The sequence below is a fragment of the Astyanax mexicanus genome, chromosome 19 (genome assembly GCF_023375975.1).
Source record: "Astyanax mexicanus isolate ESR-SI-001 chromosome 19, AstMex3_surface, whole genome shotgun sequence".
Lineage (NCBI taxonomy): Eukaryota > Metazoa > Chordata > Actinopteri > Characiformes > Acestrorhamphidae > Astyanax > Astyanax mexicanus.
The window spans coordinates 30,410,654-30,427,668 of record NC_064426.1 but is presented as its reverse complement, the minus strand read 5'-3'; positions in this window follow the sequence as shown (position 1 = coordinate 30,427,668).

The window sequence follows — 17,015 nt, the reverse complement described above, 5'->3', positions numbered from 1 at the left end:
ATTACAATCTGTTCCTTTTCTAAGAACTCACAAATGCAAACAAAATATAATTTGAATGTTTTATTATTAAATGTCAAATGCAGTGTAATCATAAACAGTAAACAATAATTCACTTCAACACTTTAATTTCCATTATTTAAGTTCCATTTGAGAACATCAAATGCAGAAGAAAATGTAAAAAAAAAAAGCGCCTGTTATATTTAGAGTTTACAATGTGTGTATGGATGTTGGTGATGAATAGTCAATCATTCTCTACATTTCCTGATTCAGTAGGGTCTTGACAAACAAATTACAAAATTTGTCATTTATATCACAATGCATTGAAGAGTTACACTGCATTATATTAGGTGTCCACCAGGCGTCTCCAAAGTGTTCAAAACCTCTCCAGTAAATCTGTCTCTATACAGCCAGAGTTTGTAATTTTTTTGTTTGTTTGTGATAAAATAAATGAATGTAAGTCTATTTCAGAGTAATATTAATACTTTTTGATGAAATGACAAACAAAATCACACGTATGCGCGCTGTGGGCGCACTTATGTTTAGCAGAGGGAATTTGGTGACAGCGGTTAGGCATGCCCCTCCCCCAGCCATTAGGAGACCAATCAGGGAAAATTACGTACCAATGTTTTCGTCTAAGGGTGGACTATTGGTTGAAATAGGTGTCAATCACTTTTGTGACGCTGGAGAAAGGCTATGACCCGATTTGATTGGATTGGATTGATCCAGCGCTCACGTTATTGGTTCAAAAGACGATCACTCAAGAAAAATAGTGGTTTGTGGACCGCTGAAAATAAACGCATGTTTGTGAGGAGAAGTGAGCAGGCGAATAAAGGACTTTATGGATATTTTATCTGCGGTTCAGTGCTGTACTGTGGATGCTGTGATAGTAAGTGAATTTTCTATAATGTAATATGATGTTATTTTATATACTTATAATATTTTATAAGGCTATTTTGTTGGGGAGGCGTGTTCCCCATGTAAACAATGTGAAAAACAGGCTGTTTTCAGTTGGCGATTTCTGGCGACTGGTTTCATGTAGATGGTTGTAAATTTGCATGCAGGTAGTTAAATTAGTACTAAAGAATATGAGTCGGTTATTTGATCGGTGTGTTTAGAATATTTGACGCTTATAAGCATTCAACTTTACATAGTCAGAACGGGCCCGCCGACGGGCTAGGGGGCGCTTCTGCAGTGAAAACATTCTGAGCAGGAGGTTGTGAATCATAGAATATTCTGATGTCGTGATTTATGTGAATGTGTTTGCGTTTTGTCAGTGTTGGACTGGAAGACCAAAAATAGAAAAGTACCGCAATGTAATCCATTTATTTTAGCAGAGTAACTGTAATCTGATTACCATTTACTGAAGCAGTAACTGTAACCGATTACAGTTACTCATAATTTGTAATCTGATTACGTAACGCCGTTACATGTAATCCGTTACTTCCCAACACTGTATATACGTGTATCTTATAACAGTTTTAAGTTATTGTTGTTTGTGTTTCTTTCTATCTTTCCATCCATCCATCCATCCATCCATCCATCCATCCATCCATCCAGCTATCCATTAAAAAAATGAGCACCATTAAAACAGCTTTAAAACAGTTTTAAATCTGCTGCTGCACAGTTTGTGTTGTTCATCTTCTAGTCCTTATTCTCCAGTGTTTCAAAACTCCAGCAGCACTGCTGTGTCTGATCCACCATGCACCCAAATTCTAGCTGCTCTGTGGTGGTCTATCCTGTGGGGTCCTGACCATTGAAGACCAGAAGAAAAGGAGGAAAATAATAAAGAATGGAAAGAAAAAAACAGATACATGCATTAGATAATAGGTCAGCTACTTCTCAAGCCATCTATTTAAAAACAGTGTGCCTTGCAGCTATTCATTACCTAACAGCTGCATGGAGATAGCCCTATAATAATTCAGGGGCGATTTATTGCAAATTGTTGAAACAAGCATCATTAGCATCATAAGTGCGACCATCGTTGGGCACTTAATGTGTAAACAACTCAACTCAGCTCAACGCTCCTCCAGTTTTGGACAGATTTTAATGGTTCAAGCAGTGTGGCATCTTAAAACCCATTTTTTTTTCGTGGGCAGATAAGAAGATGGCACCGGCATGTTCCGGAGAACACCTGACGCCTGACTACAGAACGGCAAAGTCAATTAGACACCGCCTTATCAGGACTGTGCCTTTTTGCCCACTCCCGGTGCCCACACAAAAGGAAGCTTCAGAACACAAACAAGCGGCTCATGTTCAAACGCATCTTTGTGAGTCACATCTCTCTCTCTTTTGCCATGTTTCGTTCTGGTCTTTAATCTGTCAGAAGCTAAAACATAAGGACGTGTTCTAGGCAGGAGATGAGCTGAATGAGAAAGCCTTTGGAGTGGTACAGAAATTTAAGGCAAATCCATAAATATGCCTGAACGCAACTTCTCTTCTTCAAAGTCATTGGGCTCGTGATGCTAAGAACTGAAACAATACAGCTTAGAAGAAAAATAGCTGTGGACTTAAATCAGAGTAAGTTTAGTCTAAAAATCTAATAAAATAAATACCGAGGTGTTTTGCACATTTTTTTCAGGCAAATTCCTGAATTATACTCAGTAACCAGGGTGTTGGCACGTTTTTCAGGCAAATTCCCATATTATAATCAGCAACCGGGGTGTTGACTCGTTTTTCAGGCAAATTCCTGTATTATACTTAGCAACCGGGTTGTTGGCACATGTTTTTCAGGCAAATTCCTGTATTATACTTAGCAATCGGGGTGTTGGCACATGTTTTTCAGGCAAATTCCCATATTATACTCAGCAACTGGGGTGTTGGCAATTTTTTTTCGGGCAAATTCCCATATTATACTCAGCAATCGGGGTGTTGGCACATGATTTTCTGGCAAATACCCGTATTATTCTCAGCAACCGGGGTGTTGGCACATGATTTTCTGGCAAATACCCATATTATGCTCAGCAACTAGGGTGTTGGCACATTTTTTTGGGGGCAAAATACTGTATTATATTTAGCAATCGGGGTGTTGACCCAAGTCATTGTGGTCGTGATGCTAAGGACTGAAACAATACAGCTTAAAAGAAAAAAAAGCCATGGTCTTAAATCAGAGTAAGTTCAGTCTAAAAATCTAATAAAATAAAGATCTTGAATGTTATGGATATTTTTGAATTTCTCCCATATTATACTCAGCAACCGGGGTGTTGGCACATTTTTTTCAGGCCAAATCCTGTATTATACTCAGCAACCGGGGTGTTGGCACATGTTTTTCTGGCAAATACCCATATTATGCTCAGCAACTAGGGTGTTGGCACATTTTTTTGGGGGCAAAATACTGTATTATATTTAGCAATCGGAGTGTTGACCCAAGTCATTGTGGTCGTGATGCTTAGGACAGAAATAATACAGCTTACAAGATAAAGTCATTCTAAAAATCTAATAAAATAAAAATCTTGAATTTTATGGATATTCTTGGATTTATCCCATATTATACTCAGCAACCGGGGTGCTGGCACAAGTTTTTAGGCAAATTCCCATATTATACTCAGTAACCAGGGTGTTGGCACAGGTTTTTAGGCAAAATCCCCAATAGGGATGTTGACACAAGCTCTTTGGTCTAGATATAAGATGAGCATACAGTATGGGCCAGAACTGGGCCTATACTCAAACTGGGCCAATTCAACTTGTATTAAAGAAAAAGCACTGACAGCACAGGACAGCAGTATGTACTGTAAATTTGATCATGAACTGTTACCTCAGAATATAGCATTGGAACACACAATCACACCTGTATCTGAAAAAGAGAGCTGAATTTTAGCTCAGTAATCAGATTTTTTAGTGCATGTGAATACGAATATATGAGTATGCGAGTATTCTTGGATTGTTTAGAGTGTGCATAAGTGACAACAGACCCTGTTACAGAAAAAAAACAAGCAGTGGTTAACACAGCACTCGTGAGATGGAAACAAAATGACTCTAGGAGCGTCACTGAAACTGAAAGAGTTAAACAATCCATAGATATAAAAAGAGCCATGGCTTAAAGTTTGGGATTTACACTGTGTTTTTGTCATCGATCAGGCATACCATTTTGGCATGGTGATGTGGTATGTAGTATTGGCTCCTTGTAGAAAGAAGGACCGGGTTCAATTCCCAACTGGGGTGACCAATGTCTTTCTTTGTGAAATTTGCACGGTCTTCCTGTGTCCAGATGGGTTTCCTCCACCAAAGACATGTCAATTGGATGTGTTCAAAATTGTGTGAGTGTGTGAGTGACAAGATTGGCTTCCCCAAGACCCAAAATGGATAAAATGGGCCACCCAGGACCACCACAGAGCAGGTATTACAGTATTTGGGTGGTGGGTCATTCTCAACACTGCAGTGATGTAGTGTCTCTTGTGCTGGTATGAATGGATCAGGCACTGCAGCAGTTCTGCTGGAGGTTTTATATGAGCTTCAGACGAGCTGGTCATGTAATGTTAAGCTATGTAAAGTAAAGCAACAGTACAGTTTAGAAGATAAATGGCCTTTTTAAAAGGAGCTGGGCATAATGGCTAATGTGTCTGCTGCAGCTAGCGCCATCACCTCCGTGCTGACCGGCTCTTCCCTGCGAGCGGTGCCATGGCAGTCGGCCCACGAGTCAGCGCAGGGCTCCTTCCGACAGCGTCAGAGGATCAGAAAGGTCGCGTTTATACGACTTGTTTTAAAGCCGTGCAATTTCATTAGCCCAACTGCTAATTGTGTGTTCCGCTCATCAGTGACCTAAAAGAGCAGAGGCTCCCTACTTCATTAAGGAACACATTGTGTCTCGGCTCCGATTACTTCCCCTCTGTTCCTCGTGTGTGAGGTTCATTAACTCACAGACCCTCACCCTGCTCCCCCTCCTCCCTTCCCAATTCTTCCCATTCTCCACTGGCCAAAGTTCTTCTTATGAATGGGGATTGGCGTATTATTAAAAATGCATTCCTTCAAGATAGGACCTGGTGAGCCCTAAGGCAAAAGTACAAAGCCTACACTCTTAAAAATAAAGGGTTTGTAAGTGGTTGTTGGTTTGGTAGCTTCAAAAAAAGTTAGATACACCAAGGAAAAAACATTTATTTTCTTTTTTTTTTACTATACCCAGATAGTATAAAGAATCCGCCAGAGTTTGGCTGCTGTATGGCAGCATCTTCTATGACTCTGCATCATTTATGACTCTGCTTTGGGACAATTCCTATATTATACTCAACAACCGGAGTGCTGGCATGCAGCTCAGCCCAACCAGTGAGCTGCCATATGTGGTTTGGGACAATTATCATATTATATTCGGCAACCAGGGTGTTGGCACATGCAGCTTGGGGCAATTCCCATAATGTACTCAACAACCAGAGTGTAAGCATTCAGCTCAACCCAATTGTTTTATTTGGCAACCTAAGAGCTGCCATATGTGGTTTGGGACAATTCCCATAATGTACTCAGCAACAGGGGGGTTGGCATTCAGCTTAGCCCAACTGTCGCACTTTACTTGACAACCAGAGAGCTGCCATAAGCGGTTTGGGACAATTGTCATATTATATTTGGCAACTAGGGCGTTGGCACATGCAGCTTTGGCCAATTTTCATAAGTACCCAACCAGAGTGCTGGCACAAAACTCAGCCCAACTGTTGCATTTTAATCAACAACTAGGGAGCTAACATATGCAGTTTGGGATAATTATTATATTATATTCAGCAACCGAGGTGTTGGCACATGCAGCTTGGGCCAATTCCCATAATGTACTCAACAACAGGAAGGTTGGTACATGTGGTTCGGGTAAATTCACGTATTATACTTGGCAACTTGGGTGTTGGCACAAGCAGCTTGGGCCAGCTATAAACAAAAGCATTTTGGGCAGAATTGGGCATAGATTTAAACCAGAGCTGGGTCAACACAACTCAGGTTCTGTGTGAATTCTTGCTATCTGATGGCATGGGAACACTCAAAACACAAAAACACAAGTTGTGAGGTGTTATCTTGTGAGCAAGGTTGAACCAGTACTTGCCAGTGTACTAGAAGGATAGTAGGAACCATTCAATGCTACTCAATCCACAGTATCACGTGTGGACCGGAAATACATCATAGAAGGTGTTACATTCAGACAGGCAACTTTGGCAGATATTTAACTTGCATTTAATGCAGAAGACCCACACTTATACTGTATTCCCTGGGTATGTGCAACATTCTGTAGCTTTCATGAGACATTGATTTGACCCATTACTTACATTGGACAGAATTTTAGCGCTTGTGCTTCGTGAGCTGCTAATTTTCCTGTTTCCGACCAGGCAACATTGTTGGTTAATCTTGGTTTCATATTTTCAGATGTGCTCAAAACTACCATTTAAAAAATGGCACCAACTAATGTTCTATCCTCTCTTCTCCATCAGTTAATGGGCTTGTTTTGTTGCCTGCAAGTGAGGGCAAAATGCACTGGCCAATATCCCAATATTCAAGGGTAGAGATTTTTCTGCAGCCATATATACAATAAGCTTGATTAATGGTCCCGGCTGCTAATTACCCACCAGTGTAGCCCTGTAATTAGTGTTTGCAATGAACAGTCTGACTCGCCAGATATGTAGAAGCTAGATATTTGCATATTGCACCTTCCACCAGCAGCTGTGTGAATGAGCCTGCAGTTTATTACCATCCATTTTGCACTGTATTTAGGCACTGATTAATGAAACATATTAGGGCCATGCTTTAAACATAAAGTAGAAGTGTTAGAGAGACTGTATGACTATAGGAGGGGAGGGTTATGGAGGCCTTTTGCTTCAGATCCCTCCTCAATGTACTGAAGAGACGGTAAAGGAGATGGGAAGGAGTGAGGCGAAATTCAACTGGAAATAACTGCTTAACTGCTTGAACCAACTGAAGGAGTGCATTAAGAATTTACACACATTTATATATATTCAAACACTTAGGCAATATATGGTAACCAATTTATCCTATCTCCATGTTTTGGACTGTGGGAGGAGTGCCTAGAAGAAGTTACAGGATCAGGAAAACCTCATCCAGGCAGGCACTTGAACCGTAGTCTCCAGCACTAAATGGTGGACAGACTAACCATCAAACCACTGTGGCAACCAACAATGAAGAGTATGTTGACTGGAAGTGACTGGAAAAAGCACTTGACTATGATAACTGTTGCTTTTGTTGATGACTGTTGCTGCAGTGCCCTTTGTGGCAGCACTCAGAATGCAACTTATACATCTGTAACAACACATTTTTAAAGGAAACTGCAGGCAAAACCCAGTATGTTTCGAAACTGTATAGGCTGTATTTGTCTAGGTATGAATAAGAATTCTCCCTGAAGAAGTATGCATGGAAAGCAGGTCAAGAGTTAATTTGAAGGTCATGAGAATATCATCAGCTGTGGAATTTGCAACTGTAAAAGCCTCCACCAAACAAAGAACACCATTGCTTTCATCTTGGCTGGGAAGAAGCCATCATCAGCTGCCAGAGACACCTCATCTGGCCTTCAAACAACAGCACTGGGAGTTGAAGGTTGACTTGGGGAAGCAACTGAAATTCCTAGAAACTGCCGCCACTACATCACTAAGGCTCGACAGGCTACTTATCTCATACCTCTTTTCCACCAACAAAGTGCTGATGCCGGTGCCAAAGCCAGTGCTGGTTCTTGTGAACCTGTGAACCTTTTAAGAACTGGCCAATGTTTCCACTGCTTTAAGAGGTCACTTACTACGTTTGTGAATGTGGCCGTGTCACACAAACCGGAACGCCTTTTTTTGTGATGCTTGAATGCCCCGCCCTTTGGCTGCTCTTGTCACAGGTTTCCTAGTTCCAGACCAGCAAGATTGTAGGGCCACAATGGCACCAAATTTTCTAGCCAAGAACCTGTGATTTGGTGGTGGAAAAGCACTGAACCATTTGGGAACTTGGCACCAGCACCGGCACCATGCCTGTGTAAAAGGTCCCCTTAGAGACCTCCAAGCAGATCGTTCTCTTGGAACCATTTTAAGAAGGCCAATGAGAGGAAGATGGCAAAGTATGCTGAGATAGTGATACTGCAAAAAACGGATAAGTTGAGTTTACTTTTTTTTTGTTGAGTTTGCTCAATTTTTTTAAGCAACAGGGAATGAAAACTTGAGTTAGCATGAATTAAAACTTATTTTAGGTTATTACAACTAAAGAAGAACTTGATTTATTTCTAAGGTAGCCCAGGGAGAATCACTACACACTGATGGTAAGTGTCAAAAACTGTTGGACACACCCAGTATGCAAAGAGATTGTGACAGAAGCCAATGGAAAAGTAGCTGCCAATGGCAACAGACTAAACTCAGTTATTATAAGTTGGTTCAGCTCAAAGATCTCAGTTTGAATGTACATATGTGTCCACAAATGTTCAACTAACTCAAAATAGGTGAGTATTGTTTAGAAATGTCCAATTTTATTTAAAAACGACTTAAATCATTTGAGTTCCAACAACGTACGAGTTTACAGTGGGGTGGATAAGAGCTCCACCAATTGAGCCACCAGTGGGAGAGAGAACCAATGCTCATTGATGGCCATTTCATGCTCTTCCATGTTTGAATGCTTTTCATTTGAAAGCCAAAGAGGTTTTGACTTTGACCTGGCCACGTTAGTCCACCCCAATGAAGCTAAAATATTTTTTTTTCACAATATAATTATATTTAGCTAGTATTTAGTTGTCAAGGTTTCTGTTGTTTTCTGTCTGTTTTCGAGATATTTTCTGGAATTTTCTTTATTCTGGCAATGAATAACTTGTTCTTAATGGTGGCTTTGACTGAAAATGAAAAAAATGAAAGAAATGAAAGGGATGAAAGGATGGTCTCTGACTTTCACACAGTTCCGTAAATTTAGTCTTTGTGAGTGCCTGGTCTATGGTAAATTCAAAAGCCATACGTTATCTGGTTCAGCACCTCTTCATAAAAAAGGCTGGGCCACAAATAACCAATTGAAGCAGCGCCATGAAAGCTTTGAAAAATGGCTTTGTTTGGGTTGTGTTTTATTTATGCTGCCCTGAAGTCATTTTGAAATATGGTGATTTCAGAAGGTCCAACAAAGCCCATTTTTTGATGTCCTCCACAAGCGGCAAGCCACCTGAAGGTTGAGGTACGTAACTGCTCCTGTGAAAAGAAGGTAAAAAAAAAATGAGAGTCAAAAATGTGTGAAATACATATCTTGTTAGGAACTCTCTGAAGTGGGTGAAGGATCTTTCTTTTGATAGATTTCTGTTCCCCTGAACTTACCAAGCGTACCCCCAGGAGAGGCAGTGAGGCAATGAGTCAAGCCCAGCTCTGGGTGAGACGTTTGGTGTGTGTAAGCCAGTGGCCACGGTGATTGGGGAAGTTATTAATCTTCCCTCTTATCTGCCCTCTCCTGCTGTTGTCTCAGCTGTTTGTTCCCCCCAGGCCACAGACGGTGTGACACAGAAGCTCCAGCATGGAGCTTTTAATGAACGCCGGGATGACCAGCATCAGCTTCACCACAGGGGCTAACTTTATATTAAATCTGCTATTGATTGCCTTTACTTTCCTCGCAGCTCAGGTTTAAGTTTGGTTTGATGTCTCTGAAGGTGGTGTGAAGTACAGACAGACACCCAACTCGAAGAAGATTTCCCTTTTATCTGTTTTCCTCAGGAAACAAGCAAGGACACATCGTCACAGATGCAAATCTCGCTTATGTAGGACCCCTGGAGTTCTGCCTGACCCACCAGCCATAGATTTCCATCAAAACATTATATTATATAAGCCTCACATCTTAAGTCTCAAAAAGATATGGAAATGAAGCTGGAGGGAAAGAAGCTAGTTTAGTTGGATAAATGGGTCATTAATTAAAATACTGTGCTTCAAAACATAAACTATTGACTATATATCATATTTATAATTTTTGTAGACTTTATGTAGACTTCAGACTACACATAAATCATATGTCCCAGCTTAAATATGAGGATTATTCCAAGATGGCAGGGTGTTTTTAAACCATATTGTTGAACTATATCTAAATTATTATTATTTTTAATTGTGCTATTTAAAGGAGACCTCTATGTACCACCAATACATACAATGCTAGTGACCAATACATACAGCGTTGCCAGTGCAAAGAAATCACAATTTTTACACCAAACTGTAGATCTTGGCGCTGATAATGGTGCTTTAACATGGATTTATTGGTCATCGCCACCAAGAACAAAGCAGGACTTGTCACTGAAGATGATCTACTGCCATTCTCCATGAAGGTCTGGTATGACCACCCACCAAATTTCATTGCTGTCTGTTGATTCCTTTGGGTGCAGCGTCATTTATTTGGATTTGAAATCTCAAGATATCCAAAGAGCTTACCTTTACCTTTGAGCGTTCAGGTATGTTGAAGCTTTATTATCTGATTAACACAGCCAAAGTGAAGCTGAAGCTAAAGCTAAGGTTAGAGCTTGTTTGGAAACCCCTATCCCTCTCTCTCCTGTGCCTTTTCTCCCTCTCTCATCGCCAGCACTGCTCCAATTAGAGCTTAGTTGTGCTTGGGAGATTTTCTAGTAGAGTTGGACAGTCAATACTGCATCCAACAGCTTTCCAACATTGTCAATCAATAATAGATCTGCTGATGCAGCTGGACATGACGTAGTATCTGTGTCCTTTAGGAAGCTCTTGAAATGGCAGTAGTATGTGATGTGTGACAACAAACTGTCCATTCTGATGCTAATGCTAATGCTGAAGATTCTCCGTGAAGGTCTGGCATGACAACCCACCAAATTTCATGAAGTGTCAAGATATCTAAAGAGCTTACCTTTACCTCTAAGTGTTCATGTGTGGTAAAGCTTTGTTATCTGATTAACCCAGCTAAAGTGAAGCTAAAGCCAAAGCTATGGTTGGAGCTTGTTTGGAAACCCCTATCCCTCTCTCTTCTGTGCCTTTTCTCCCTCTCTCATCACCAGCACTGCTCCAATTAGAGCTTAGTTATGCCTCTGAAGTTGTCTCATGTGGAGGGCCTGCTGATGAGTTGCTATATTCACACATAAAAGGACAGGGAAAAACACACAGCAGAGATAGCTGTAAAGCACTTTTTTGCTGAAGGACCCCAAATCAATAGTTCATAACATAGTGATAAACTGTTTATCGCCTGGAGTAATGAAACTTTTATGTATTTGAGGAGAAAACTGACAGCTTTGGTCTTGTCACAGGAAAGCAAAGCGGAGCAGGTGATTCGGAGGATGTGATAAATGGAGAGAAATGTTCTTTCGCAAGTTCTTTTTACCTGAAAGCGCCAGGCTGAGGCAATACACAAAGCGTCTGCCCGCCTCTAATTTCCCACTGTTTGCCTTTGCAAGAGACATATAAGAGAAAACATGCAGCACAAAAGGGCGCAGTGCGTACATCCCGCCCCAGGACACCTCCCCGGATGCCCCCCTCCCTTCCTTTACCAGCAACAACAAGGCAGAGAGCAACTTCAAACAATGAAAATCTCTCCAACTGGTGGGGAAGAAGATGGGAGGGGGCATAACAGGGGGGATGCTCTTCGCACAAACAAATAGCACAGAGCAGTGGAGCATCCAAAAGAACTGCCTTATCTTACTGGAGTGAACTAGCTGAAGGTAAAACAGTCATCGTGAGAAAAATAGTAGCACCCAGACGGAATCAACCAGCAGGATAGATAAATAGTCTATTAGTGAGTAGACGTCTATGACTAAGAATGGCAAGGGGTCATCTTCGATGATGAGTCCTGCTTTTTTGTCTTGGTGGAAACCACCAACAAATCTGTGTGGAAGTGAAGGCACTGTATGTAATAAGCACCAATACCAATATCAGGTATGTTGTCATGTGTCACATGATCAGAAGGTCTGGTGTCATGGTGTGGGGTGCAAATTGGTACAATGCTAGATCACCTTTTGTTTTCATTACAAAGTGATTTTTGGCGTGGTTGCGGCCGACAGTTCAGGCAATAAAGCGACGACTGACCTGCAAAAAACTAACGTCAGACAAAAAAAAAAGAGCGGCAAACATCCCTGTAAATGAATGTTGGAATTTGTTTACCATTGAAAACTGAGCGACATCTTTTTTCTCTTTTGAAATGCAACAAGAGAAAGTTCCTCCCTCCTGTATTCTCGCTGGAGGAGCGAGCGAGCGAGAGAGAGAAAGAGAGAGAGAGAGAGTGAGAGAGAGAGAGACCAATGACGGGAGTGAGAGAAAGCGCTGCAATTTAAAAAAAATGGCTAGAGGAAGTGATGGCACGGAGACAGACACCGATTCTCCTTATGAACATTTAAAACAATTTGTACTGCTGCAAGTTTCATCACCTGGTTAGAAACCCACAATTGCAGTGTCATGAGCAAATGTCTACAATGAGCAGTTTCAAAGAACGTAAAGTGATTTCTAGCTTGTAGTGTGAAAAAAAAATATTTATTTGAATTTCTCACGAAAAAAGTAAAATTAACTGAACTTTGAACTAGTTCAGAATTAAAATTGTGAACTTTGAACGTGAACTATTCACTTTGAGCATGTATGAACTGAACTTGAACTAGTTCAGAAAAGCTGTGAACTGTCACAACACTGACGGTGTGGTATTCCAACAGGACAATGCTCGTCCACATTCTGCTACAATTCGAAGAACTTGTTTTTAAATACACAGTTAAGATCCGGTTTCTTGTCATGTGTCACACATCCCGAAGGAACTTTGGCAGGCCAACGTTGCCTTCATGGTGTCCTGCAACCAGTGGCTCTTCCTCTTCTGAATGCACACTCTGCTGTGCTATTTCAACAGGACGATGCTCGCCCACATACTGCTGCCATTTAAAGAGCTTACCTTGGAGACACAGACACAGATACTATCTATTACCGACTGAAAAGGTGTGGAATGCTGTTTTTAACTAGTTTTTTAAGATGCATGGGATGGACAATCGCAGGACACCAGCATTAGTAATATCTCTAAACTCTGTGCCAAGACATCTAGCATGTTGTGTTACATATGTGTTACACATTTGTTACACACTTCTTCTGTATGTGTAGCTCAATCATCAATGTGATGATCAAGAGTAGTATATCCATATTAGGTTAAATATTTAAAATATTTAATCATTTATTGTTCCTAGTTACTTGTATTTTCTACCTTCAGAATATCATTGCAATCCAACACTTCTGTATCAAAGCAACTACGTTCGCAACTCTTTCTTTGACGATGAGTTGTGCAAGTTGCTAGGACACGAAAACAAATAATGAACGGTATCCTTGGCTGATCAGGCAGTCGTAACTGGACCATACACCTGTAAACAATCCGAAAATATTGAGGCAAGCACTGAAAAAATGCCCCTGAAAGGACAGAAGGAATAAATGTCAAACCATTAAGCTCTTAAACTGCAAGCTCAACCTAAAGATGTTTTTATCCTGTAACTATTGTGAAACTAATACTATAAGCTGGCAGTTTACTGAAGAGTAATTTTGCTGATTTCTCCAAATTTCTGCATAATTCATTTGTTGAGACTTAAGGCTTCAGCGTTTTTGGATGTCAAATGTTCTGTTCTAGAGAAACTTTCCCAAAAGTTATTGGATTTCTTTTATTTTTTTGCAGTGGCGGTAAACCATAGGTCGCAATGTTTACAGCACAAACATTACAGCCATTTAATTTACCATCCAAACCCACTAATGAACCCATATACTAAAATGGGTTCTGCGTTTTTTATTTATGTATACAGGCAGTGTTGGTAATAATAAAACTGTGGTAAATCTAAAACTATCGTATTGCAATTTCCCAGCCACTAAGCATGGCTGATTCATAACCGTTTCATCGAATAACTATTCCTCTGTGGGAGGTTTTAGAGGCACCAAACTCACAGGACATCTGGTTCAGTTTAGCAGTGCTTACTGTGATCAGTACGACTCCCTAAAATTAAGCTTTTACACCAAACCACTCTAAATTACTTTTTATTTATATCTTAAATTACATCTAAATTGCAGAGACATTTAAAAAAAATTAAATGGTGGAGTTCCCCATAATGGTGTAGGACACCTCCACACCACCATTAAATGCACACTAATTGGACAGTTTAACAGAAATATCCACCATCCAGGTACACTTTGTGTTGACCATAAAACAATTACGGGCTGTGGTCCATCTGTTGGGCACATCATGACAGTCAGTGATGTCATATATTATGTCAGATCAGATATTTTTCGATTTTTAAACACCGCAATTGAATTTTGGCATAGAGAATATTCTACCAGCCAACCATTTCTGACCATGATGGTTTATATACTGTATGTAAGCATGTGGTTCATTTCTCAAGCATCACAATGATATTTTTGTACTCATTTTTTGTATATATTTTTCTTTATAATTATATGTCTAATTTTTCCCATTTTGGAGGAAAGCGCAGCAGCTCAATTCCGATACATCAGCTCACAGACGCCCTGTGCTGCAGACATCACCGTAAGAGTGATGTAAGGGGAGAGCGCCATTTACCCACCCAGAGGGAGCAGGGCCAATTGTGCTCCCTCTGAGCGCCGGCAGTTTGATGGCAAAGCTGCATGACCGGGGGTTCGAACCTGGACCTCCCACTCACAGTGGCAGCGCTTTAGACCGCTGGATCACTCAGTGCCTTTTTTTGTATAAATTAAAAGAAATGGACTCCAATTTCCTCCCATAGTCCCAAGACTAGGAGATCAGATAAATTAAATATTCTAAATTGGCCTAAAAATGCCCTGGTGTGTGAATGTAAGCCCATTGCCAGATATGGAGTACTGAATCAACTGCAGTTCTCCAGGTGGAAGGTCGTTTCCGGTTGAGAGTACGCTGTCGCTTCTCACCAGTGTGTGTTGAGAGTGTGGAACGTCATTGTAAGCGCCATTGACTGCCTTGAGTGGCAGAAAGGTGCTATATAAGTGTAACTGTATTACCTATTCATATAGTCTTATCAACATTAGTCAGATATTTGTCATTTGAATCTATTTGTCTACTTGTCTAAACTAGACACACTAAAGGGGTACACGCCCTAAAAGCGTAAAAAAAAAAAACTCTGCTATATTTTTTTTCCCAAAAATATTTGCATCCATAAGGAAGTGCTGGCTTCAGAATGAAGATAAAATGTTTACCAGACACAATAAATCATTACAAATGTAATCAGAAATGAGCATTTTTTGGTCAGATTTATTGCGCTACACAAACGGAAATAGTGTGTAATACATACATGTATAATGCAACATCCTAGATATCACAGCATGGAGTTGTAGAGGTTCCTAATGCTGTCCTGTGATAGTCCATCTCACGCAGCTTGATTATTCTCAAACAGTTCCTGCAGATTTTGCGATAGCAGTGTAAGAGTGTTGATAGCACATCCCATAGCATCCCAAACATTTTTAGTTAGGGAAAGATCTGGCGATACAGATGGACATGTCATAATGGCGTCTGTTTCTTGAAGGCTAGCTCTTGAGACGGCAGCAGCATGTAGATCAGCATTGTCTTGTTGGAATGGCGCACCATTCCAGTGCGTTCAACTTACCTGAACCTTGGTTTTTCATTTTTTTTTTTATATTGATTCAATTCAGATTAATATTGTTTGATTTTGACATTGACTTTGACTACTTCTAACCTCAACCTCAGCTAAAACACTAAAATTAACCCTTAATCCTGGGTTGGAATGTACTGTATGTGAGCATCTGGTTCATCTCTCAATCAGCATCACAATGTTTATTTGTGTACTCATTTTTCTTGTTTTAAAAAGACATGGAGATCAAGTAAATTGAATATTTTAAATTGCACAGTTCGTTGGATACCCTACAAAATTCCCTGGTGTGTGAATGTTGTCCCATATATGCCCATATATGGAGTGCTGGATCAACTCAGTCCTCCAGGTGGACGGTTGTTTCCGGTTGAGAGTATGCTGTGCTGTGATCCTGGGTTTCCCAGACATTCCCAGACATGGTTTAAGTCTTTTTGCACTTATTGTTGCTTTATAAATCCAAACTTTACCTACACACCTAGACTTTTCCATCCCTTTTACACATAGTTCACTGGCCTTATTAGCCAAAATGGGTCTTACTGTGCAAAACAGAAAATTTCACGCCTTAGAAAGCAAACATAATGGGTTTTTAAAAGGCCACACACACAGTTTACAGCAGTCTTAAACTGGCAGTTGTGGCGGTTTTGCATTTCTAAATATGAGCTTTTCCGAAGTTGTGTGGAAACGAAATGTACGGAGAGTTGGAAATATAAGAAAGGCTTAGCCACTACACATTTAAATCTGTCCTCTCTGCATCCTATCCCCGTCCATCATTTGAATAAGCTGCTTTCCTCTACTGTGCTGTGACAATGTATGTCAGCAGAGAGGAACAGGATGACTGGAAATGGCTGCTGTGCGTCATTTGTATCACTCCGGGCCACAAGTAGTAATTTATTCAAGGTCTCAGCGTGCGCCCTGTTGGCGTGCCATGTTTCCGTCCACGTCCTTTCCCCGAGTCCAGCTGCACAAGAGCCCTTAATGTCATCAGTCATGGGTGTCCACTGCAGGTCATCAGCGCAGCAAGTGTCCATGCATCACGCCTCACATTTAAAGTGGTACCTCCAGCGAACGTCTTACGAGGAGAAAAATGCTGTAGGCACGGTGTGCAGATGTTGGGTTTTGTTTTGCCTCTAACCTCAACAGTATGGATTCTCTAATCGTACTTTATTAAACAAAACAAATACTTCTGTGTTCAGGTGCAGAGAAAAGCGGGTTTATTCGAGTCGATCACCCTTGGCTGGCTGTCCGCTTCTAACTGCTTGGCAAACGTTGAACAGGAACATATACACACACAAAAAAATCATTTTACACATACATAGGAACATCACTTTTGATTATACACAATTATTAATTATTAATGATTAATAACTAGATTATTAAGTTCCTAAATCATAAGTCTTCTTCGCCTCAGAATATGACTGGCGCTCCATAACTTATTGCTGTGTTATTTTCTGGCTTGATGTAATGTAATTCTGTGTAGGACTGTCACGTCCTGGCCTCGTCTCGTGTCTCTGTGTGTCTTCCCCACGTGACCTGTGCT